The sequence below is a fragment of the Mixophyes fleayi genome, chromosome 8 (genome assembly GCF_038048845.1).
Source record: "Mixophyes fleayi isolate aMixFle1 chromosome 8, aMixFle1.hap1, whole genome shotgun sequence".
Lineage (NCBI taxonomy): Eukaryota > Metazoa > Chordata > Amphibia > Anura > Limnodynastidae > Mixophyes > Mixophyes fleayi.
Window position 1 is genome coordinate 36,706,957 of NC_134409.1, and position 21,578 is coordinate 36,728,534.

Consider the following 21,578-nt stretch of genomic DNA (forward strand, 5'->3'; position numbering starts at 1 on the left):
TACACTGGTGGGCCCTCTAGCACAGTACGGAGTTTGTACACTGGTGGGCTCTCTAGCACAGTACAGAGTTTGTACACTGGTGGGCTCTCTAGCACAGTACGGAGTTTGTACACTGGTGGGCCCTCTAGCACAGTACGGAGTATGTACACTGGTGGGCTCTCTAGCACAGTACGGAGTATGTACACTGGTGGGCTCTCTAGCACAGTACGGAGTTTGTACACTGGTGGGCTCTCTAGCACAGTACGGAGTATGTACACTGGTGGGCTCTCTAGCACAGTACGGAGTTTGTACACTGGTGGGCTCTCTAGCACAGTACGGAGTTTGTACACTGGTGGGCTCTCTAGCACAGTACGGAGTTTGTACACTGGTGGGCTCTCTAGCACAGTACGGAGTATGTACACTGGTGGGCTCTCTAGCACAGTACAGAGTTTGTACACTGGTGGGCCCTCTAGCACAGTACGGAGTATGTACACTGGTGGGCTCTCTAGCACAGTACAGAGTTTGTACACTGGTGGGCCCTCTAGCACAGTACGGAGTTTGTACACTGGTGGGCTCTCTAGCACAGTACGGAGTTTGTACACTGGTGGGCTCTCTAGCACAGTACGGAGTTTGTACACTGGTGGGCTCTCTAGCGCAGTACAGAGTTTGTACACTGGTGGGCTCTCTAGCACAGTACAGAGTTTGTACACTGGTGGGCTCTCTAGCACAGTACAGAGTTTGTACACTGGTGGGCTCTCTAGCACAGTACGGAGTTTGTACACTGGTGGGCTCTCTAGCACAGTACGGAGTTTGTACACTGGTGGGCTCTCTAGCACAGTACGGAGTTTGTACACTGGTGGGCCCTCTAGCACAGTACGGAGTTTGTACACTGGTGGGCTCTCTAGCACAGTACGGAGTTTGTACACTGATGGGCTCAGTTTTGGGAAATTTCATTTTGCTGAGCAACATTGTATAAAAGAGATACAGGTGTGAAGAGGGCACATTTTTAGGGTGTCTGTTGCTGTGCAAAGAGTTGCATGGAAATCGCCATTCCTGCAAGGAGTTTATTTTTACACTGGTGGGACCAGGTCCTGTCCGATACTTTTAATGGAATATGTCGTGGGTCTCAAATTGCATTATGACGAGGCACATTTTTCCCACTGTAAAAGGTTCCTGACGTCTCACTAATGATTAATTAAATGAGGCCAAACGTGTGTGTGTGTGTGTGTAACAAATTTTTAATTTTTTTTTATTTTCGATCAACTGTGTGTGTATATAATATGATGTTTGCCCTCTTGCACCTGCAGAATTTTCCACCTCTGCATCTCACTACTAGTTTGTGGAGGTGTCTGCAAACAACGTACAATAAGTGCACACTGGGCAGACCAACTTGGCATCTTGCTCTGCACATCGACAGCTTCATCAATTAATTTCTCTAATATCTACTATATAAATGCCTAGTGGCGTGTGTGGGGAAAAAAAAACTCCAAGCTGCAGCGCCACCTGCTGGGCAGAGTTATACACTGACCTATATATTTCTTGAAGAAGTGACAGTTGGGAGTGGTTGGTGGTTGCCGGGGGTGACAGTGGGGAGTTTTTAACACCTTAAGTAGCTTGATTTGACTAGAATGCATGAGTATCATGTACGGGTTAACTGACCTACTAAATTCTTAGTGTGTGTGTGCGAAAAAACAACTCAAAAAGGGCTGAAATTTGGTATACTGACATTGACGAGTTGAGGGGTCAAACTCATTTTCGTGAGGTAATTTTACCTCATGAACACACATGTGTACAGTGGCGGATCCAGGGGGGTGCGATCGGGGCAATCGCCCCCCCCCCCCTAGCAGGGGTTTGCTGCCCGGCTTGATGAAGGATGTGTCGGGAAGTAACGCTCTTTCCCTGAGGAGGCCTGGGCTAGGCCCAAATGCATGACAAGAACCTTTTTAACACATTAAGTAGCTTGATTTGACTAGAATGCATGAGTATCATGCACGGGTTAACTTGTGTATGTATGTATGTATGTATGTGTTGGTTAATATTTTCCACAGCTCTCAAGGTAAAGTTGACAAATCTTACGTAGTTATTTAGTATAAAAAAAAAGTACGCTATTAGATCACATAACGACAAATATTGAAAATAGCATTTTTTATTTTTTTTTAGTTGTAAACAATTGTTTGATTGCTGAAAGGAAACCTTGTGACAAAATGACATAATGACAAAGCAACAAATCTTATTTTCACTTATTTTTGAAATTACATTGTTGGTCTATATACCAAATAATTTGTTAATATATAAAAACTGCTACACATTACAAATCTGACCCGCACAACGCTGGGTGACCCTGCTTGCTGCTATTTTCATTAAGCCTCTATAGGAAGTGTCCCGCTGATGCAAACATACAATCACATTGCAATGTTCTGACATATTAATTATTGTACTATACTTTGATACAGTTATGAAACAATAATTTGATTGGTCAGGGCTTGCATACCTACGTCCCAGAAGCAAGTGTAATGAGCTTGCCTGAAAGAATATATTAATCCTCTGAAGTTTGTCTGGTCATTGATTTAGAGTAGGATGGATCAAAAAGTGCTGACATTATTTTGGGGGAGGCTAAATAAAACTAATCAGACCAAGGATAACATTTGCCAGAAGGTATGTAACTCCAGTAATTTATGCTCATCAATGATGCATTAAGTGGTGTTAATGATTTGCTCAGATCCAAGGGTGAATCCTGTTTATCTCTAGCTGCTTCCAAATCTGTTATGTTAAATATTTTCAAATGATTTACTGAACAGGAACGTTCTTCATTTAGTCATTGATTATTTTGTAAACATGGAGAGATAAGTGATCTGATGCAAACAAGGGTGACTGCATGTGTTCTACAATACGATAAACTCCATTCTCCTACCTTCTGTACAAACAAGGGTGCTTCGGAATTTACAACCTTAAACTAGGTGCACACTAGAGCGTCTTCGTCCAATAATCAGATAAATCAGCCAACATACGACCGTTCGTTAGGAAGTCAGGTTAGTGTGTATAGTGACACGATGGTCGAAAGTCATACCAAAGTGTCTATAGTCGGCTTTTTTGGTTGGTCGTATGGTTTAATATTTTCCGACCAATCGAACGATCATGTAGTGTGCATAATTTTTTGATCGATTTACGACCATGTGCCGATAGTTCCTTGAGCTGCGACTCCTTTGGGGGGTGCGTGTGCATGTTAATTTCTGATGCATGTACCTGTCCTACATGATGTGGTGTCTGCTCGTCACTCATTTTGTACTTGGGTGCTTCTTGGGGTAAAATAATAGCTGGTGTCTATTGCATTAATGCGTATAGCATATGTCTGCCAGTTTAATTATAAACCTGTCAGTGTAGTCTTCTAAAAAAAACAATGTTTTCTTTTTATGTGTGTTGCTTATGTCTGCCTCCTTAATTATAGCTATGTGTCACTTTATTGTACACTCAATATATATATATATATATATATATATATATATATATATATATATATAAATAAAAATGCTAAATATGTGTATTACATTTGTGTGCCTGTATAATTAAATTCATTTTTGTATATAACACACGTTTTTGTGTTTCCTATACTTGTGTATAGATGTGTATTTTATATATGTCTGGTTGCATATTAGTACACCTGTGTAAATGGTACTACATCTTGCACCTGTGTTCTGTAAAACCTTTTACATGTACATTTAAGATGTTTTATAATCCAACCTTTATTTACTTGTTAATGCAGATATTTGTAAAATACACAGAATAAATACACTGTACATCCAACAGATTTATTGTTTGAATTATGCTTCAAAAAATATTTGAAAAATAAAACGTTTCAACTTATTATTTTTATTATTATTATAAAATTTTACTTTTTAATGGTGAAAGTAGCTAGTGCTTTGTGGCATAAGCGTCTGAAAAAAACTGAATCATCTCCATGAAGTTTTTTGTCTAGTTTTCTTCATTTTTTTTATTAATGTTTGCCCTTAATTCTTTAAAATATTCGTCAAGCTTTTCCATCCTCTCTACCACACCCTGCAAAGAACTACCAACATTCTTTTCTCCCTCAGAACTTTCATCGGATATGACGATGGATTCTACGAGAAAAGGAAAACAAGAACTTTTAGCATTTAACTTCTATATCTGTAATAAAGTTTAGGTCTTTTCCAACACCAAGTAAAGTTCCAATGTGCTCACCTTCTACACTGCTCGTAAGAACTTTATGTTGTGGTCCCTCTTGTTGCATCTCAGCAAAGGTGCCCTTTACCTCCATAGGTTCTGTAAAACCTATGGAGGTTGTTATTATGGTTATTATATCAGTATACGTTTCTCCCCAAAACATTTTACGGTTTGCATACGTCACTTCAAATACCTTCTTTTAATACATCCTTTTTTTCCCTTCCAATTGCCCATCTATTTTTCATCTTTAATAAGTACGTGTTAAAATTTTCGGTACCTACACAGGACATGCCATCGTGCATTCTTCTTTCTGGAAATAATAAAACATTTTTAATATACAATTATCAGTCGTTTATCTGCAAATTCACTAACAAGTCCTTCAAGCAGTCAAACTAATTTTTTAATATTTCTACGAATTCGCATGTGTCCGTTGTTTTTTATTTTTTACTTCTGACCAACGCTTCTGCACTTGAAATTTTATTTCTTTTCTTTCCAAGTTTCTACTTAATTTGTGTTCGTAATTTCTGCGTTATTAGTTCCTTCTTGGTATTAACTCTTCAGTATTTTCTCTTTTGGCAGTCGTAGTCTTACTGGTCCAGTACTTTTACCATCATCTCCACCTCTCTCGGGCTCATTGCCTTTGCTCTTTTCACGCCTGTTAATTGTATTTCTTCTTCTCCATCCCCATCCACTACTTCTACAATTTTTTTCTATAATTCTCGCACCCCCACCGACACCTGCTCCTCATCCACCATCTTCTCACATCCCTCGGCACCTGACAGGCTCCTCAGTAATTTTATACACTCAGACATGGGTGTTCGTTTCAGTTGTGGACCAATCAGTGGTGGTGCCTGTATAGAATGGAGCATTGTGGGTGAAGGCCATTCGTGTATGATAACCTTGTGTTTGGCGAATATATCAATATATTTAACTCCTAGTGGGCCGAGAAATACGAACAGATTCTACGATCGTTTTACACCTTACATCCATTGCCATACAAGGTAAGTTGTGGTTATGAATGTTTTCTTGCACCATTGTGCTTATTGTAATTGCATAAATATATATTTTGTGAATGTTGATGTGTATATGCAAAATACTTTTGTTATCCTTAATAGTATTATTTATGATACACACATTGGCTAAATTAGTAGTGAAAATATTATATAAATATAGTACCATATATTGTACAGTTGTTTTTTATAAGATGAAGATGAATGTTTCTTTTTATTTTTAAACAAAACCTGAAAATGTCATATGACTGCAATGTGGAGCTCATGAGGGATTTCATTGAGACATATAGGGCGCACCCCTGTTTGTGGAAAATAAAATCAAAGGAATATTGTAACAGAATGTTATGTAATGTGGCTATGCTAGAACTTGTGAAAGCGATCCTGAGCAAATGTGGAATGGCCAAAGAGCTAAATACAGAACCTTCGGACTGTATACAAAAATAACTAAATAAGGTTGAGGCCTCAAACAAATCTGGCAGGTGCAGATGATGTTTATGTACCAAAGCTGTGGTTGTTTGACCTTCACTTCATTTGTGAAAATGAAACTACACGGCAGTCCGCCTGCAGCCTGGATACGGACAGTAGTTCTCCTACTGATGTGGTCCAAGCAGATGAGATACCCCCTAATGGAAATGTAAGTAAAGTACATTTTACTGTTGCTGTGTAACAGGTTTATTACAGTAGAAATACATAACAATAATGTTTGCACATATAATATGCTTATGCACAATTGTTACACTCATTCTGCCATGGCGCTACACCTTCCCCGTTAAAATATTGAAGGTATGCCTCCCTGTTTAATTTTGCACTGCGTACACAGGATGTTTTACGTCTTAGAAAGTTCTGCAGAATACAACACACCATCAGCACTTTGTCTATCTTGTCCAAACGTAGATTAATAGCAGAATGGAAAACTCTGAATCTGTTACTGAGAATTCCAACTGCATTTTCAGCAACTCGCCTAGCTCATGACAGTCTATAATTAACTATCCTCCTTTCTGTAGACAGATTGCGTTGCAGGTGTTAGCGTCCACGACCACCAGGATGAGCTTTTAGAACAGTCAGAGTAGAGATCTTCACCTTTAGCAGCCTTAGGCTCAGAGTAGTAACAGCTCATCAAAAATGGCCACAGCGCAGATGGAACCGGGGCGCTAGCCCAGGCCGAAGCTGGTGGTCAGTGGCAGGCCGAAGTCAGGGGTCCATAGCAAAACAGTGAAGTCCAGAATACAAGCCAAAAGGTCAGGGTCACAGGCAAGGTCCAAGGTACAGGCAAAAGGTCACAATGGTAGATCAGGTATACAGGAATCCAACAGCAGGTCAGCAACAGTGCAGGACTGGAACGCTATAACCGGCAGGGAGGCTAAGCCCTCCTGCCTTAAATACAGAAGGTAGCCAATCAGGCTCCTGCCCTATAATTATCCCCAGGCGCTGCCTAATAAATTTTATACAATATTAATGAGCCAGCAGGCTGTTTCTTAATCTGCGTGTGCCCGGCTGTCGGCATTGCTGGGGCGTGGCGCTGTATTAGAAAGCGCCCCAACCGTTGCCATGGAGACGGTTGGGACGAGGGGAACCGGAAGTGATGTCTCGGCTGTTACCATGACAGCCGGGACGCTGAAGGAGAAAGCGAGCTGTGGATCACTGCGGCTCGTGACCGCATGTAAGGTTTCAATACATTGTTGTACAATGCAAATGCTTCATCAGTCACAAACACAATATTTAGTCCATATTTTGTATTACTTCGGGTTGGAATATTAAGTTCATATTTTTTTTAGTTTTGCATGAAAGGGAGTCTGCTCCACTGCACCACCATCAGACACTTTCCCATTTTTACCAATATCCACAAATAAGAATTCATAATTCGCATCCACTATGCCTATTAGAAAGTTGCTGAAAAATCCTTTATAATTATAATAAGAGATTCACTGTTGGATGGAGGCATAATTCGGACATGTTTCCCATCGATGGCACCACCACAGTTTGGAAAATCCCATTGCTTCTCAAATTCTTCCGCAATAACTTGCCATTGTTCTACCGTTGCAGAAAACTGAAACATAAAGATGAGTGAAAGAGTTTAATTACATGCATTTAATATTGTACTTTATTGTATGTGTATATATATATAATATATATATATATATATATATATATATATATATATATATATATATATATATATATATATATATATATATATATATATATAATTTTTTTTTTCTCATTTTTTCAACACTCAGCCAGCTGTCCTGTCACAAGAACTCATGATGGAATTTAATGACTAAGAAGAGACAACTTGAATCAAGCGGAGGATAAAGTCTCTATGATCAATAGGAAAACCTTACTTAGTTCTAAGGAAAAATTACCGGCTGTATAGGTGTGAGCGGGTCCGTTACATCAGCTGGATCGCTTTACATCTTTAACTCTTATTTGACATGCGAGCATTATTGAGAAATCTGGTATGAGTTTCTACATTACCATTTTCTGTATTGGAGATTTGATGTACATACTCTTTTTATGCATCTGTCATCTTTGTCCATGGGACAGGATTTTTATGTAATAAACATGGTGTTTTAGGATAATGCACCAGAATTTGTTTATTATTTCTTTTATCATATACATTTTGGAGCGGGTCTCATGACTGAATTAATGGAGAAACTTGTGAATGATATATGAAATGCCCCATGCCATCTGGAGTTTTGTAAGCATGCATCTTTTGGGGAGTCTGATGGTGTTCTGACACAAAATTGCTTTGGGGTGACCTTTAATTCGAAATCACAAGCTGGAAAAGGGAACTTCTCTTCTCTACGGGATTTTCCTGGACTATTTATATCTGTGCTCTTTTGAAACATATCGCACTATTATTTTTCCCCTTGTGTTTCTATGAGTCTGGATTTCAGATTATTTGAAGTTACCCAGAAAGAAGGATAAGGTTTCATCAGTTTGGTAGATGGATGGTACTATGATGGAATCTGAGAGCTATTGGTCATCATCTCATATGTAAAAAGGTGTGCGCTAAATGTACATGTGTTTGTTGTATCTACTATATAAATGCCTAGTGGCGTGTGTGTAAAAAAAAAACTGCAGCGCCACCTGCTGGGCAGAGTTATACACTGATCTATATATTTCTTGAAGGAGAAGTGACAGTTGGGAGTGGTTGGTGGTTGCCGGGGGTGACAGTGGGGAGTTTTTAACACCTTAAGTAGCTTGATTTGACTAGAATGCATGAGTATCATGCACGGGTTAACTGACCTACTAAATTCTTAGTGTGTGTGGGAAAAAAAACTCAAAAAGGGCTGAAATTTGCTATACTGACATTATTGACGAGTTAAGGGGTCAAACTCATTTTCGTGAGGTAATTTTACCTCATGAACACACATGTGTACAGTGGCGGATCCAGGGGGGTGCGATCGGTGCAATCGCCCCCCCCCCCCCCCCCCCCCTAGCAGGGGTCTACTGCCGACGGCTGCACAGTAGCGGGTCCGTTTGGCAGTGACAGTGTGCTGCCCGGCTGCTCTGATTGTGTTTTAAACACAATCAGAGCAGCCGGGCAGCACACTGTCCCTGCCTGTCACTGCCGAGCGGACCTGCACATAGTGTGCAGCCCCCGGCAGCCTCAGAAGTCGGAAAGGGGGTGGGGCCTAAATCACCCCTCCCTAACATCCCCCCGGGGAACAAACATTTTCTAGAATGCATGAGTATCATGCACGGGTTAACTTGTATATTATATTTGTTTGTGGAGGGAAGTGGACGCTCCATTACATGTAACAGGCTGCATACTGAGTGAGGCGCCACACTTGTCAATTACTATAATTAGTACCTAATAAAGTAGCCACTAAATGTATATGAACCATAAGACACAATATTAGCATAAATAAAATAATAATTTGCCTTGAAAAAGACCTCTATAGGTTACAGTGCGCTGAAAGAGTGTTCTCATCATCCAAAGACTTCCACCTGACCTGTCCTACACTACAGCTGCTTCTTGGGCTCTACAAAGACACTGCTAAGATCTACTTAATCTGGAGGACGGGGAGAATATCCAAATATGATTTGAGACACACCATACCTGTATATCGATGTTTTTCATTTGGATTTTAGTTGATATTTTTTTAAATTAAAATTGTTTAGAGGTAATGCGGTATATGCCTCTTTTTTTCCTGCATATATTTCATATTTGAGAGATTTGGAGTCTTCATCTGAAATCCAGTATATGAAGGGAGAATGATGCTTTTGGAATTACCCATTTCTTTTGCAATTAAATAAATAAATTCAACTAAGGGGGGTTTCCCCTGAAGATTTTTTTTTACCACAAGTGGTGATAGATGTGCTGTTTATTTGATTTTGACATAAGCACACTCACAAAGGAGGTTTGGTGTTACATTATTTACTTGTCACTGGCTTGATTAATCATATATATATATATATATATATATATAATTTGTCATTTACTCTATAGAGGAATACAACACTATATACTTGATTTCTCTTTTCATATTGCATATTTGGAACATGCGATACTTTGGAAGGATATCATTTTTCCCACAGGGAAAAAACAAGTTATAAGAAAAAAGATTGATTTGGATTTTATCACTATTTATTATTTTTTGCACTAGAGACACTTTTTTTTCTTTATACAGATATTTTTGTATTTCAGTATATTTGTATTTTTTATACATAGGTTTAGTTATTGATTGATAAATTTAAACTTGGCACAAGGTGAAGAAAACTGCACAGTTCTGACTTAAATGATCTAATGTGTAACGCAATTGTTTGGCACTTTTGTTGTTCTTTTAGGCGGTGTTTGTTTTTTGTTCCGATTTGTCTTTCTTTTGTACATTCCTTGGCATATACTGATTGCATGTAATATTGGCTCTCTGAACGGAGATCAGTTGTATAACTTATATGTATATTTTGTCTCTTGATAGGAGATAGTGAAAACTCCCATCCACACTGTAGGCTGCCACATCTAAAATAAAGTGTTTCAGGGTTGTTTTACATATTTACTTTTCAATCAGCCTCAACATTAAAACCACTGACAAGTGAGGTGAATAACATTGATTATCTTGTTGCAATGGAACCTGTCAAGGAGTGGGATATATTAGGCAAGTGAACAGTCAGTTCTTGAGGTTGAAGGAAAAATGAGCAAGTGTAAGGACCTGTGCGACTTTGACAAGGGCCAAATTGTGACGGCTAGACGCCTGGGTCAGAGCATCTCCAAAACAGCAGGTCTTGTGGGTTGTTCCCGGTATGCAGTGGTTAGTACCTACCAAAGGGGGTCCTAGGAAGGACAACCGGTAACAGGGTCATGGGCACCCAAAGGTCATTGATACATATGGGGAGCTACTATAGCACAAATTTCTGAAAAAGTTAATGCTGGCTGTGATGGAAGGATGTCAGAAAACACAGTGCATCGCAGCTTGCTACTTATGGGGCTGTGTAGCCGCAGACCCGTCAGAGTGCCTATACTGACCCCCATCTACCGCAGAAAGCATCTACAATGGGCATGTGACTGTGAGAACTAGACCAGGAAGCAATGGAAGAAAGTGGTCTGGTCCAAAGAATCACGTTTTATTTTACATCATGTAGACAGCCGGGTACGTTTGTGTCATTTACCTGGGGAAGAGATGGCACCAGGATGTACTTTGGGAACAAGGGGACAAGCCGAAGGAGGCAGTGTGATGCTCTGGGCAATGTGCTGCGTAGAAATCTTGGGTCCTCTGATTTATTTGGATGTTACATTGACACGTGCCACCTACCTAAATATTGTTGCAGACCAACTACACCCCTTCATGGCAATGGTACTCCCTGATGGCAGTGGCCTCTTTCAGCAGGATAATGCGGCCTGCCACAATGCAAAACTTGTTCAGGAATGGTTTGAGGAACATGACAAAGAGTCCAAGGCAGGGCCGGACTGGCCATCTGGCACTTCTGGCAAATGCCAGAAGGGCCGATTGCTGGATGGGCCGGTCTAAGCAGGGGCGGATTGGCATTACTACTCCGGGATAAGATTGCCACTCCGGGTCCCGGCGTGAGTATGTGCGGACAAGCTAATGGGGCAGGCGCTAGCCTATTGGTGGCCGGCCCCAACAATGACTGGCTACCTGGTGGCTGGCTCCTCCCCAGGAACCAGCCACCTTACTACATTTGCTGTGCAGAGCAGCTCTGGGCTGCTCTGTCCCCCCCTCCTCCTTATTCTCCCCTCCTTCCTTCCTTCTGTCCACTGCTCCCTCTGAGACCGCTGCGGATCCTCGGAAATGTCAGCCCAGTAGGGTAGATGTTGCAGTAAATGTTAGACTGTGCCATGCGGTCTGGGAGATGGTGAGTGAGATGGGTTTGCCAGGTCTCCTGGTGGGAATATACTATGGAGCACTGGGGTAATGGCATAGGAAGCATGTCAGCGCGACCGTCATGCATTCAATCTTAAAGTGACAGAAAATAAAGAAGCAAACTTTTTCTCCTGTCGGGCTATACAGCAAAAGGCATCCTTGGATACATACAGCATCTGATATATATCCAGAGATCTGCCACACATCCAAATGCCTGACTCTTGTATGAAGGATACAGTGTGATGTTCTAGAAACACATTTTTTTCCATGTGGCTTTAAGAATATCTTTAACAAGTTTAAGGCTTTCTCGGTATCATACATATTTCTTATATACTCCCTCTTCCCCATGAGACCTCAGTCTGCGTTTACTTACTAATTAGTGGTCACCGTGTAAAGATCCAATGCATGGCTAGATGTGATAGCTAGCTCCTCAATGGAAGGCCACTGTGCTCTTCTAGCTGTAATTTGTAGCCTGACCTGAAGAGGTCCCCACTGACTGTAAGTAATAGGACCCTGCTGAAGTCAACACACAGCGGCATTCCCCGGTAAGGAACCACCACCAAAGTACTGCTGGGGGGTATATAGCAAAATAAAAGTGGACAACTCTCTTAAATATTCATAGTAAATCTCACTTAAATTTACTAACTGTTCTGGGGTTACAAAAAGTGCCTGTTAAACCATAATGCACCTGGAAGAACTATTTCCTGTATTAGGGATAAGGGCTAAGGAAGGTGCCGGTTGTGCATAGGGTTTGATTGTGTTGTGCAGCTACATCACATTCACAATTCAAACTCTTTTCAAACTCCTTACCATCACGTACAAGGCTCTCTCCGTCTATGCCCCTATGTCCCGCTTAGTCAGGATTTGGTCTTACTACAAGGACAGTTGGAAGGTATGTCCTGCTTCACATTGTACTCCTTGTGAAGGCAGAACTGCGTACACCTAACAGTAGTGCACACAGTATTGCCTGTGTATTTGTCTAAAATGCGTCTAATAACCATAATACATCATAGGAGCCCCCTATCTTAAGTGACCTGGGCCACCGGAGCTTTAATCCAGCTCTGGTTAGCAGGAGGAAGCTGATAGTTGCTTCTAGTCCCCGGACAGGACACAGCCTGCAGCAAGCAGAGGAGCTCTAAGTCTCATGAGATTTGGTAATTTTGTGAGGCTAAGATAACCTAACTCTTTCTGCTTACTTACCTTCCTGGACCCCTGCTTTGACACTTGATCCCTCTCTTGCGCATCTGTCTTGTCTACTTCCTCTGTCTCCCCAATCTAGAATGTATACTCTCTCACGGGCAGGCTTCCCCCTTTGTCTCCAGTCAGTCTGTCTTGTCTGTGTGTCTGTTTACTGTATATGGTATGCTGTTTTGTGCAATTTACTATGTTAGCTACCTGTATTGGTGTATTTGCCGTATGCTCATATTATTGTATTATTATTACTGTGATGATGATGATGATGATGATAAAAGAATGCTGCAGGGAATTGTAAGGTCTCCCATCACGTCATGTTGCTGTGTCATGGTTACTGAGCCTACAATTAATCTGGATAGCCAACATGAATACACTGTAGAAAAAACTAGTGTACTGTACAAACTGTTTGCTAATAAGTATACTGGAAGTCATTATTACAGAATAAATTTTATGCTGCAGGCATGTGATTTTTACACATTTGAGAACACACATTACAACAGCCAGTCCATTGTTGTATTGCTCAACAAAGTCATCAACCAAAATTGCAACATGTGTGTGCAGGTTAAATTACAGGTTACTATACACAGCGACAACCACCACAAAACACACGATCACTATTCCTAATATCATATAATTGACAATCACATTCTTATGTTAACAGAACAGGCAACTCTTAAATCTGCAAAATTACAATTATTAAAATACAGCCTGCCCTATCTCATAAAATAATCCTCCAGCATGAAATACACACTGCTCTTGATAAAATAATGTGTATAGGAACTATCGATAAAGGTCTGTATCCATAGGTAATTAATTATCCGTTAAATTAATACCTAATGCTCCAAGCAGAAAAGATGACATAAACAGAACCTATGTAGTACAGTGTAATGGTTTATAATTGTAGGACAGGCAACGATTGACATTATTCTAAAACATCTCTAATTATGTGATGGATTAATCTTGTACTCCACGTCAAACTGTTAGCTCGTACTGTGTATTTTGTATAAAAATGTTATTTAAGAAACCAATCTAGTAAAACTACTACGACTCCGCCGGGACTCGAACCCGGAACCTTTGAATCACTTCCTCCTCTAGAAGTCCAATGCGCTATCCATTGCGCCACGGAGCCACCTGTTGGATTCCTAGCAAATAATCAGTTAAATCATATCAGCTCTTCCTAATACTGTATGTTCTCGGTTCATATTACTGTAACACACTCATGTAAGAGCCAAAACGCTGAAGGTAATGTTATCTTTCTATGGCAGAACACATACATTGAGGTACAGTGCAGACACATGCATGGAAAACCACGAGCACCAGAACCAGGGCACCGACTTCCGCCCACAGAAAAGATCTTGCGCATGCGCATTGCCTATCGCTTTACTACATCCCTTCTACATATATGCGTAATAATTTGTAACTACTAGAATTGAACTCTATTTATTTCTCCATAGGCTAAAATGAGTACATTGTGGTTTTGCTTCTGTATTTTGTACCAATAATCATGGTCTTCAGAAAAAATGTCTTCATTCTTAAACAGGCCGGCTAATGGCTCCTCTACTAGTGACAAACGGAGACGCAGTTACCATGAACCACCCGCTAGAGGGCGCGCCGTCTACTTTAGTTAAGTTTGATTGTTTTGTGTTAATTTTTAATGTTATAACCCAAGAAGATTCATGTTAATGATTCACTGCCAGAACTGCACATTTTAGTTTTGGTGCTGCTGCTGCTTTGAGTTTTCTTTATTTGATGTAGGTATTATTTTTTTTCAATATATGTGTTTACTTTATCTTTTATTACTGTGCATCAGTAGCTGGTATCCCCATATTTCTGGCAGCCAGTATTAAGTACACCAACAGTGTCTCATTCATAGACATTATTAACTTTTGTATATGGCCTCAGTGCCGCCCTTCAGAGCATGGAACCGTGGACAACTGCCTAATGGTGGTGCTGGTCCTGATCAGGTTATTCTTCCCTACAGCCCAAGAATATACATGACTTCATGCCATGAGGATTAACGTGCAGCTTCATGTAGTCAATAGTGGACGGGTTCGGAAGTTACAAGGAATCCACTTGATCCCCAGTCTAAGTGGTCCTTGTGTTGTAGTTCAGGTGTGAACAACATAGGAAGTGGATTTTGTGCTATCTGAAATCCCCTGCAGCATTACAATTTTTGTTTATATGTTGGGCCCTACCAGGGACACCTTTAATTAGTTTTCTTGGCTGTCCCTTTTCAAGCAAACAATTTGGGGCATATTCAGTTAGCCTTAGAGTGCATCCAGGAATGGTCGCGAAGCTGCTCCTCTACGATGTAACATCAATGAATGCAATAATCAGAGAAATACAGTGTTTCTCTTCCTTTACGTGCCATGCTGATGGGTGTACTGTTTCAGTTGAATGAAAAATCCAAGTATTTATATATTTGTCTCATAGTAATAATTAAATTAAAGAATTTATGAAACGGTGAAAAGCCTAAAATCTGGCAAACGTGCCATTAAAAAGCTCTTTCACCACTTTGTCCCATCTGTTAGGATCGAGCTGATCCTAACAGCTTTGCATACCAAGTTTCTGTATAGGTGTGCACTGTGCATGCACCTTGTTATGGACTGATAAGGGATCGGAGCCATTATTTAGCAGCCAAGTCATATAAATCTAGCCTCCCTCATAGATAATCAGGATCAGATGAATGCAGTATGATGTTGTTACATCTGAAGGCACTACTGTTAGAGTGAACATTGAAACACTTACCGTAAATGGATTACATATACCGTACAGAGTAAGGAATATCGGCACCACTATATAGAGGTCAATTAAGGTTACATATGTTGCTCCTTTTGTAGGGTGATCCCCCTATTATAGGAGTTAAGTTTGTTACAGTTCATAACAGAAACTAATTTTAGGTTAATAGTGAAACCTTGAATACTTGGTAGAGAGTCCACGTTTAGACATTGATTTTGGATACATCCATTGTTGATATATGCTACAATAAAGACAGTTAGCCAGCAGGGTAGTGTATCTACCATTTTAGCAGAATAATAATTATTCTTTCAATCAATTATCCAATTTCTCTTTTAATATTTCGCTACATTGTTTTTAAACATTTGTCAATAAAGAATTTTATTTTTTTTTACATTATAGATATTTGTTATTAGAGTGCCCTAGATACACAATTTATGCTCTCTTTTTTTTCTTTACTGCTATTACTAAATGTTCATATTTGTGTGGGAGCACCTCCCCTCTCATATTTTTGGTGTATTACTATACACAGATATATCCTTATAGAGGGGTTTAACCTAAACTCAGTGCAGTGTTTTTTTCAGTATTTAGTGACTTGATGATGCCATGTGCATCATCGGGTGGTCGGGGCAAGGCATGGGATCATGCTCATTGGTTCATCGCACCCCTGCCTACTCAGTGTTTACTAAGATGGGCAGGGATTGAAGACAGGAGTGTAGGAACCAGTTGCCCCCTCCATGATTTCTGTTGGGTGGGCAAAGACTGTGTTTTGCCCCCCCATGAACTCTACACAAAAGCCTTCATTCTACTTTCTGAAGTCATGGTATCTGTTTTAAACTTCTGAAACTTTTTTAAATGATAGATTGTCTTAATATAATTACCAAACGTTCTTTACTATAGTTTGCATAGTATAGATGAAATACAGATTGCTCGGTTTATTTAAAGAACTCTAACCCTGAATTTCGTGCAGTGCGTCCAGTAACAAACATGAGATATAGCAATCTGAATTTATAGCACATACCATAACCAGTGAGGCAGTAACTAGTCTCTCATCCACACTCATAACATCCTCCCATTCCCGATTACAGGACTTTTTTCGGGCTGCACCCACTCTATGGAATTCTCTCCCTCGCACAATAAGACTCTCCTCTAGTCTACAAACTTTCAAGCGTTCTTTGAAAACCCACCTCTTCAGACAAGCTTATAATATTCCTCAACCACCCACTTAACCTCACTACATTACACTATTACCACCTGTTACACAATTTCACACAAGACAACTACCCCTTGACCAACATTGTAGTGTGACAGGATCATTTAGCTTATGAGTCACTTTTATCTTTGCAGTCTGGCTGGACCAAAATGCAAAATGTAGACTTAACCTCATGTGTCAATCTCCCATTGTCCCATAGATTGTAAGCTTGCGAGCACAGCCTTCTCACCTCTTTGTCTGTTTTACCCAGTTTGTTTATTAGTTTACTATGTTTGTCCCCAATTGTAAAGCGCTACAGAATATGTTGGCGCTATATAAATAAATGATGATGATGATATAGATTTAAAAATACTCCCTATCAAATAAGATGAGGCTGCCAACGAATTCTGAATAAAAACTGGGTTAAGGAGTATCAAAAATGTAAATTTTTAAGATGAATAATTTAATTTATCTTTCTAACAGCTATTGTACTAATTGGTCATTAATATTAATAATAATATTTATATAATAATGTATGAATAAATTTTTGGACAACCCTTGAAACACTGACAAAATATAACATAGGATTGGGAGACTTTGTATATCCACAGTCACTGTTACAACTGTTGTAAAACGAGATACTAAACGCAAGAAAAAGGGGCTCCAAGCCCTATAGTATTCCTTGGCCTTTTGCCCCCCATGAAAATTTTCATTCCTACGGCCCTGATTGAAGATGAAATCTTCGCCATCACAGCATGTTCCCTCCCAAATTGCAGGCGGATAAATGTCCTTCTTGAGACTTCACTGCTCTCTTCAGAGTCTGGGATATGTCACGTTATTCCAGGAATAACCAACTATGAAATAATGATCATATGCAGTATATAATGATCATTATGCAGTCCTCTGATATCTGGGCTCTCCTCCACTTGTCCCAGTTGCAAAAAACAGCACCATTCTACGACAGAAATAATCTAATATGCTCATATTCAGTAGAGTTGTGTATGAATATACTGTAGATTATAAGAAACATAATGCCCCAGTCTATTCTTCACACTTTAAGGTGCCCACAGTATATAGACAGCATTACCTCACTGCATACTGAGGACCTGATTAATACAGGAATGCAAAATGAACATTTTGTACGTTTTTAAAAAACCTGCGGAAATCGGGTATCGGTAACCTATTGTGTTCTCTGTGACTCTTAACAATGGTGCCAAGTCAACCTTTAAATCATATTCTTTATTCAAAATGTTAGACTTTACTGACACGGTAATGGTACAGCTGAAGTCCAATGGACATCCCAAATCTATTCTACATTTCTCATATTTCTTCAGAGTACTGTGACATCCTTTTCTTTCTACTCTGTGTACTAATAATTTGTTCTGTGGTATTCTAAGAATAGATGGAGATTGTTTAAGCTACTTACTCCCGTTCCAATATAAATATTGTGCCTGATTCATTAAGGAAAGTTAAGCAAAAAATTGAGTAAGTTTTCTTCCTCAAGTTTTCTGGACAAAAACATGTTAAAATGCAAGGGGTGCAAATTAGTTTATTATTTAAGATAAATCCTGGCTGTTTTTTCATATAGCACAGAAAGAAATACTTGATAGCTTATTTGTAATTTAAAGTAGATCTAGGACATGCCCTACCTCAATGTAAATCTGCCATCACATTTTAAATTTACCTCCCCCTCCAATGCAACATGGTTTTGCCTTACTTAAGCTGAGTACACACTACACTGTTTTCGTCCAATAATCGGCTGAATCAGCCGACATACGAGCGCTCGTTCAAAAATCGGGTCAGTGTGTGCAGTGACACGATGGTCGAAAGTCTGCCCAAATGGACGATTGTCGCCTCATTTGGTTGGTCGTACCGTTTAATATTTTCGTTCCAATCTCGTTTCCGCTGTGTAATGTGTATAAACTTCCAACCGATCCACAACAGTGAGTACGAAATTACAGTCATTGCTCACGACAACATGGCTGTAAAAAGTCGCTAAAGGGACGTCCGCTCTTCCCTTTATCGTCCTAAACAAGGCTAGTGTGTATGCAGTCCATGGACCGAGCGATCGGAACATCAATCGCATGTAAAATCGCTCGGCATAAAAAGTTTAGAAGGTCGAAATTTCTGTAGTGTGTACCCAGCTTTACTTTTGCTTAACTTTCCTTAATGAATCAGACCCATTACAACTAAGACCCAACGCATCTTTCTCTGGCACCTGACCCCAGTGAGCACTTAATAATGTAGCTCTTGCAATCTCCTTAAATACATCTAGGTGGCGATGTAACACAGCCTTCGTTATTTTATATCAATTATGATCCTTTGTCCTTTTGTATGAGGCACAGTGGTAGACGTCATGTGTTTCTAGACATCCTGTGTATCTAGGCTTTCGCAGGACAATGCAGTTTTTTATGTATGCTTTACACCTACACAGTGGAGGTAGCTATTTTGTGTGCCAGACATCTATATAAGAATACAGCGTATAAATTCACTAGGGACTAGTCACGTTACTGGGAACCATAAATTTTGTCTTTCAGCAAAAAAAAAAAAATTGATTTCCAACATTTTACTGTTTTACAAATTTTGCTGCCTGAGATAACTACCTCACCCTTCCTCATTATTGGGTCTCCCTTGATGAATAGAGTCTTCAAACTAGCTCTCTGTTAATTTGGAAATAGAAAATCAGGACAGTCACTAACAATATGTGACGTAGGGGCCTATGTATTAAGCCATAAACCTGTTGGAAATGGCTTTTTCTGCATGGTTTAGGCATTTTGTTAATTACATAGCTATGTAACAAAAACCTAATGCAGGAGATATTATAGATATCTCCTGCTCTCCTGCTCTTGATTACAAACACATGTTCTAGCATACAAACGTGACCGTCATCACTATCACGCGGCACTTACACCTGACCTGTATCTGGTGCAAGTGATACGACAGAAAAACACGTACATTTGAGATGCCCAAAACTTGACTTGAGCACTGCCCTAGAACTTGTCACTCTTTCCCAGCTTAGAATAGTTCATGCCTAATTTAATTTCTATCACTGTTCAAACAAGCAATAAAAGCTCTATCTGACAAGATCAGCTGCATATAATGGATTTAAATCGCAATTTGTCACATTACGTCCTTTCAGTTTTACTCATAGAAATGAATGACTTCGATTTCAAGCATTTATACGCTACACTTTAAACGTGAAGGGAAAAGCATAAATATAACATCACCCTTATACAATACAAAAGGACAAAGAAAAAAACCAAAGAAAGGTATAATCTATTATAATATGATTGCTGGAAACTATGTTGTATCACAGTCCTAGCAAACAATTATATAGTCATCTAGGTATTAAATAGGAATATTTTTAAAACTGATATCACTATTGTCACTGGGAATCCAGACAGCCATCTAAAGTGCCTCTAGCATCACAGCCGTCTCAGTGTCTTTGTGCCCAGGAAGTGATCTGGTGTCCAAAAAGATCCTCCTGACTCATTAGCACTGTTAATCACAGTTACTGACTATGAGCTTCAGAGGGACGGAACTCAAAATCAAGAGAAGGATCGTGATTGACCGTCCCCTTCACAGCCCCCTCCGCTGCCATTTAAAGTTGGTTGTATTACATGCAGCTATTTTTCCTGGGTCATCTTATTGTGTTCACTGTTGGTTTAACATCGGTCTACTGTCACTGTGTGTTCCTATCTGTCAACAAGACAATATGGATTTGTTTACATTGAAATAAGGCACCTAATAATTATATACAAAGAGTTGTTTCATGAACTTCCATATCAAAGACAGTACAGGTGACAAGGGGATAAGCACTGCAAGCAGTGGTCGCAGTGGGGGTGTATACAGCACACTCACCAACTTTATAATATTCTGGAAGGCAGGTGTGGTGTCACTACCGAGTGAGGGGGGGGCTATTTGACCCGCCCCCACAATGCAATGATGTCAATGCATCATTTTACTGCAGGGGATGGGGCCAAAATTATGTGATCCCCTGGGAATCGAATCATGGAGGTTCCCATCCTGCCCATTCACTAGGAAGTGGGAGGGATACAGGAAAATAGTCTACTCTACCGCAAGTGACATTCTAGGAGAGTGGCCACGTATGGTACACAGTTCTATGTCATACTGTCACTGCTCCTACTGCATTCAACTATCAAATTTAATTCAATTACATTCCCATTACATTTTTCATACTGCCACTTCTAAATTTCCATTGACTGCAACTGTAGGAAAACAGCTTCACCAAGAATATAAAAAAGGTTCTTTAATGGTGATCAATCTTGGGAAATCCCTGAAAGTGTGCATACACTAATATCTAGCTATAATCTAGTTATACATTTGTTTACACTTCCTTTTGGCAGTAGGCTAATATTTTATGCTGTCACATTTGCAGGTACACTCTTAAGGAGCTATGTTAAACACCTGTAGATGAAATAATAGTGTTTTATTATTATACAAGAGTGTCGTCAACATGCTGGGCTGCATATCTTTGGTGAGTATGGGAAACTTATTCTTTTATTTTTGGCCAATCATAGATGTTAATTGCAGGAAAAAAGTTTGGAGAGAAGGAAAACAACTGCTTTTGAATCATGCCTGTAGCTTTTCCATATAGTTACTAGGTAGGAGAGCTTCATTAGTATTTGCATAATTGGGTTAATTGATCCAAAGACTTAATGTAATTGGTAATATGAGATCAAGAAGGATCCCCCCCATCTCTCTGTGAGGCTAAACATCCTTTTGTTTGCTTCAATTGGTACCTTAAAATAACAGTTTAGAAATTTAAATTTAATAAGCATCTTTTGTCATCTTCAGGTAATATATTGCTTAGTATGCTAAAAAATAATGCAGATACCCTAAAATGACCCAGTGACCAATTATTTAGAAGTATTAGACATATTTAATTTAAATTAACATGTGATTCCCATGTTTAAACTCGTA

At 39.6% G+C, this 21,578-nt stretch overlaps 1 non-coding gene across 1 annotated transcript; it reads right to left on the reverse strand.

The window, feature by feature from the left end:
- Positions 1-13,750: 13,750 nt before the first annotated feature.
- On the reverse strand, positions 13,751-13,835 carry TRNAR-UCU (transfer RNA arginine (anticodon UCU)). Its single transcript is given in 2 exon segments — positions 13,751-13,786; positions 13,799-13,835. It is a non-coding gene; the product is annotated as a tRNA-Arg (tRNA).
- Between the last annotated feature and the right edge of the window lie 7,743 nt (positions 13,836-21,578).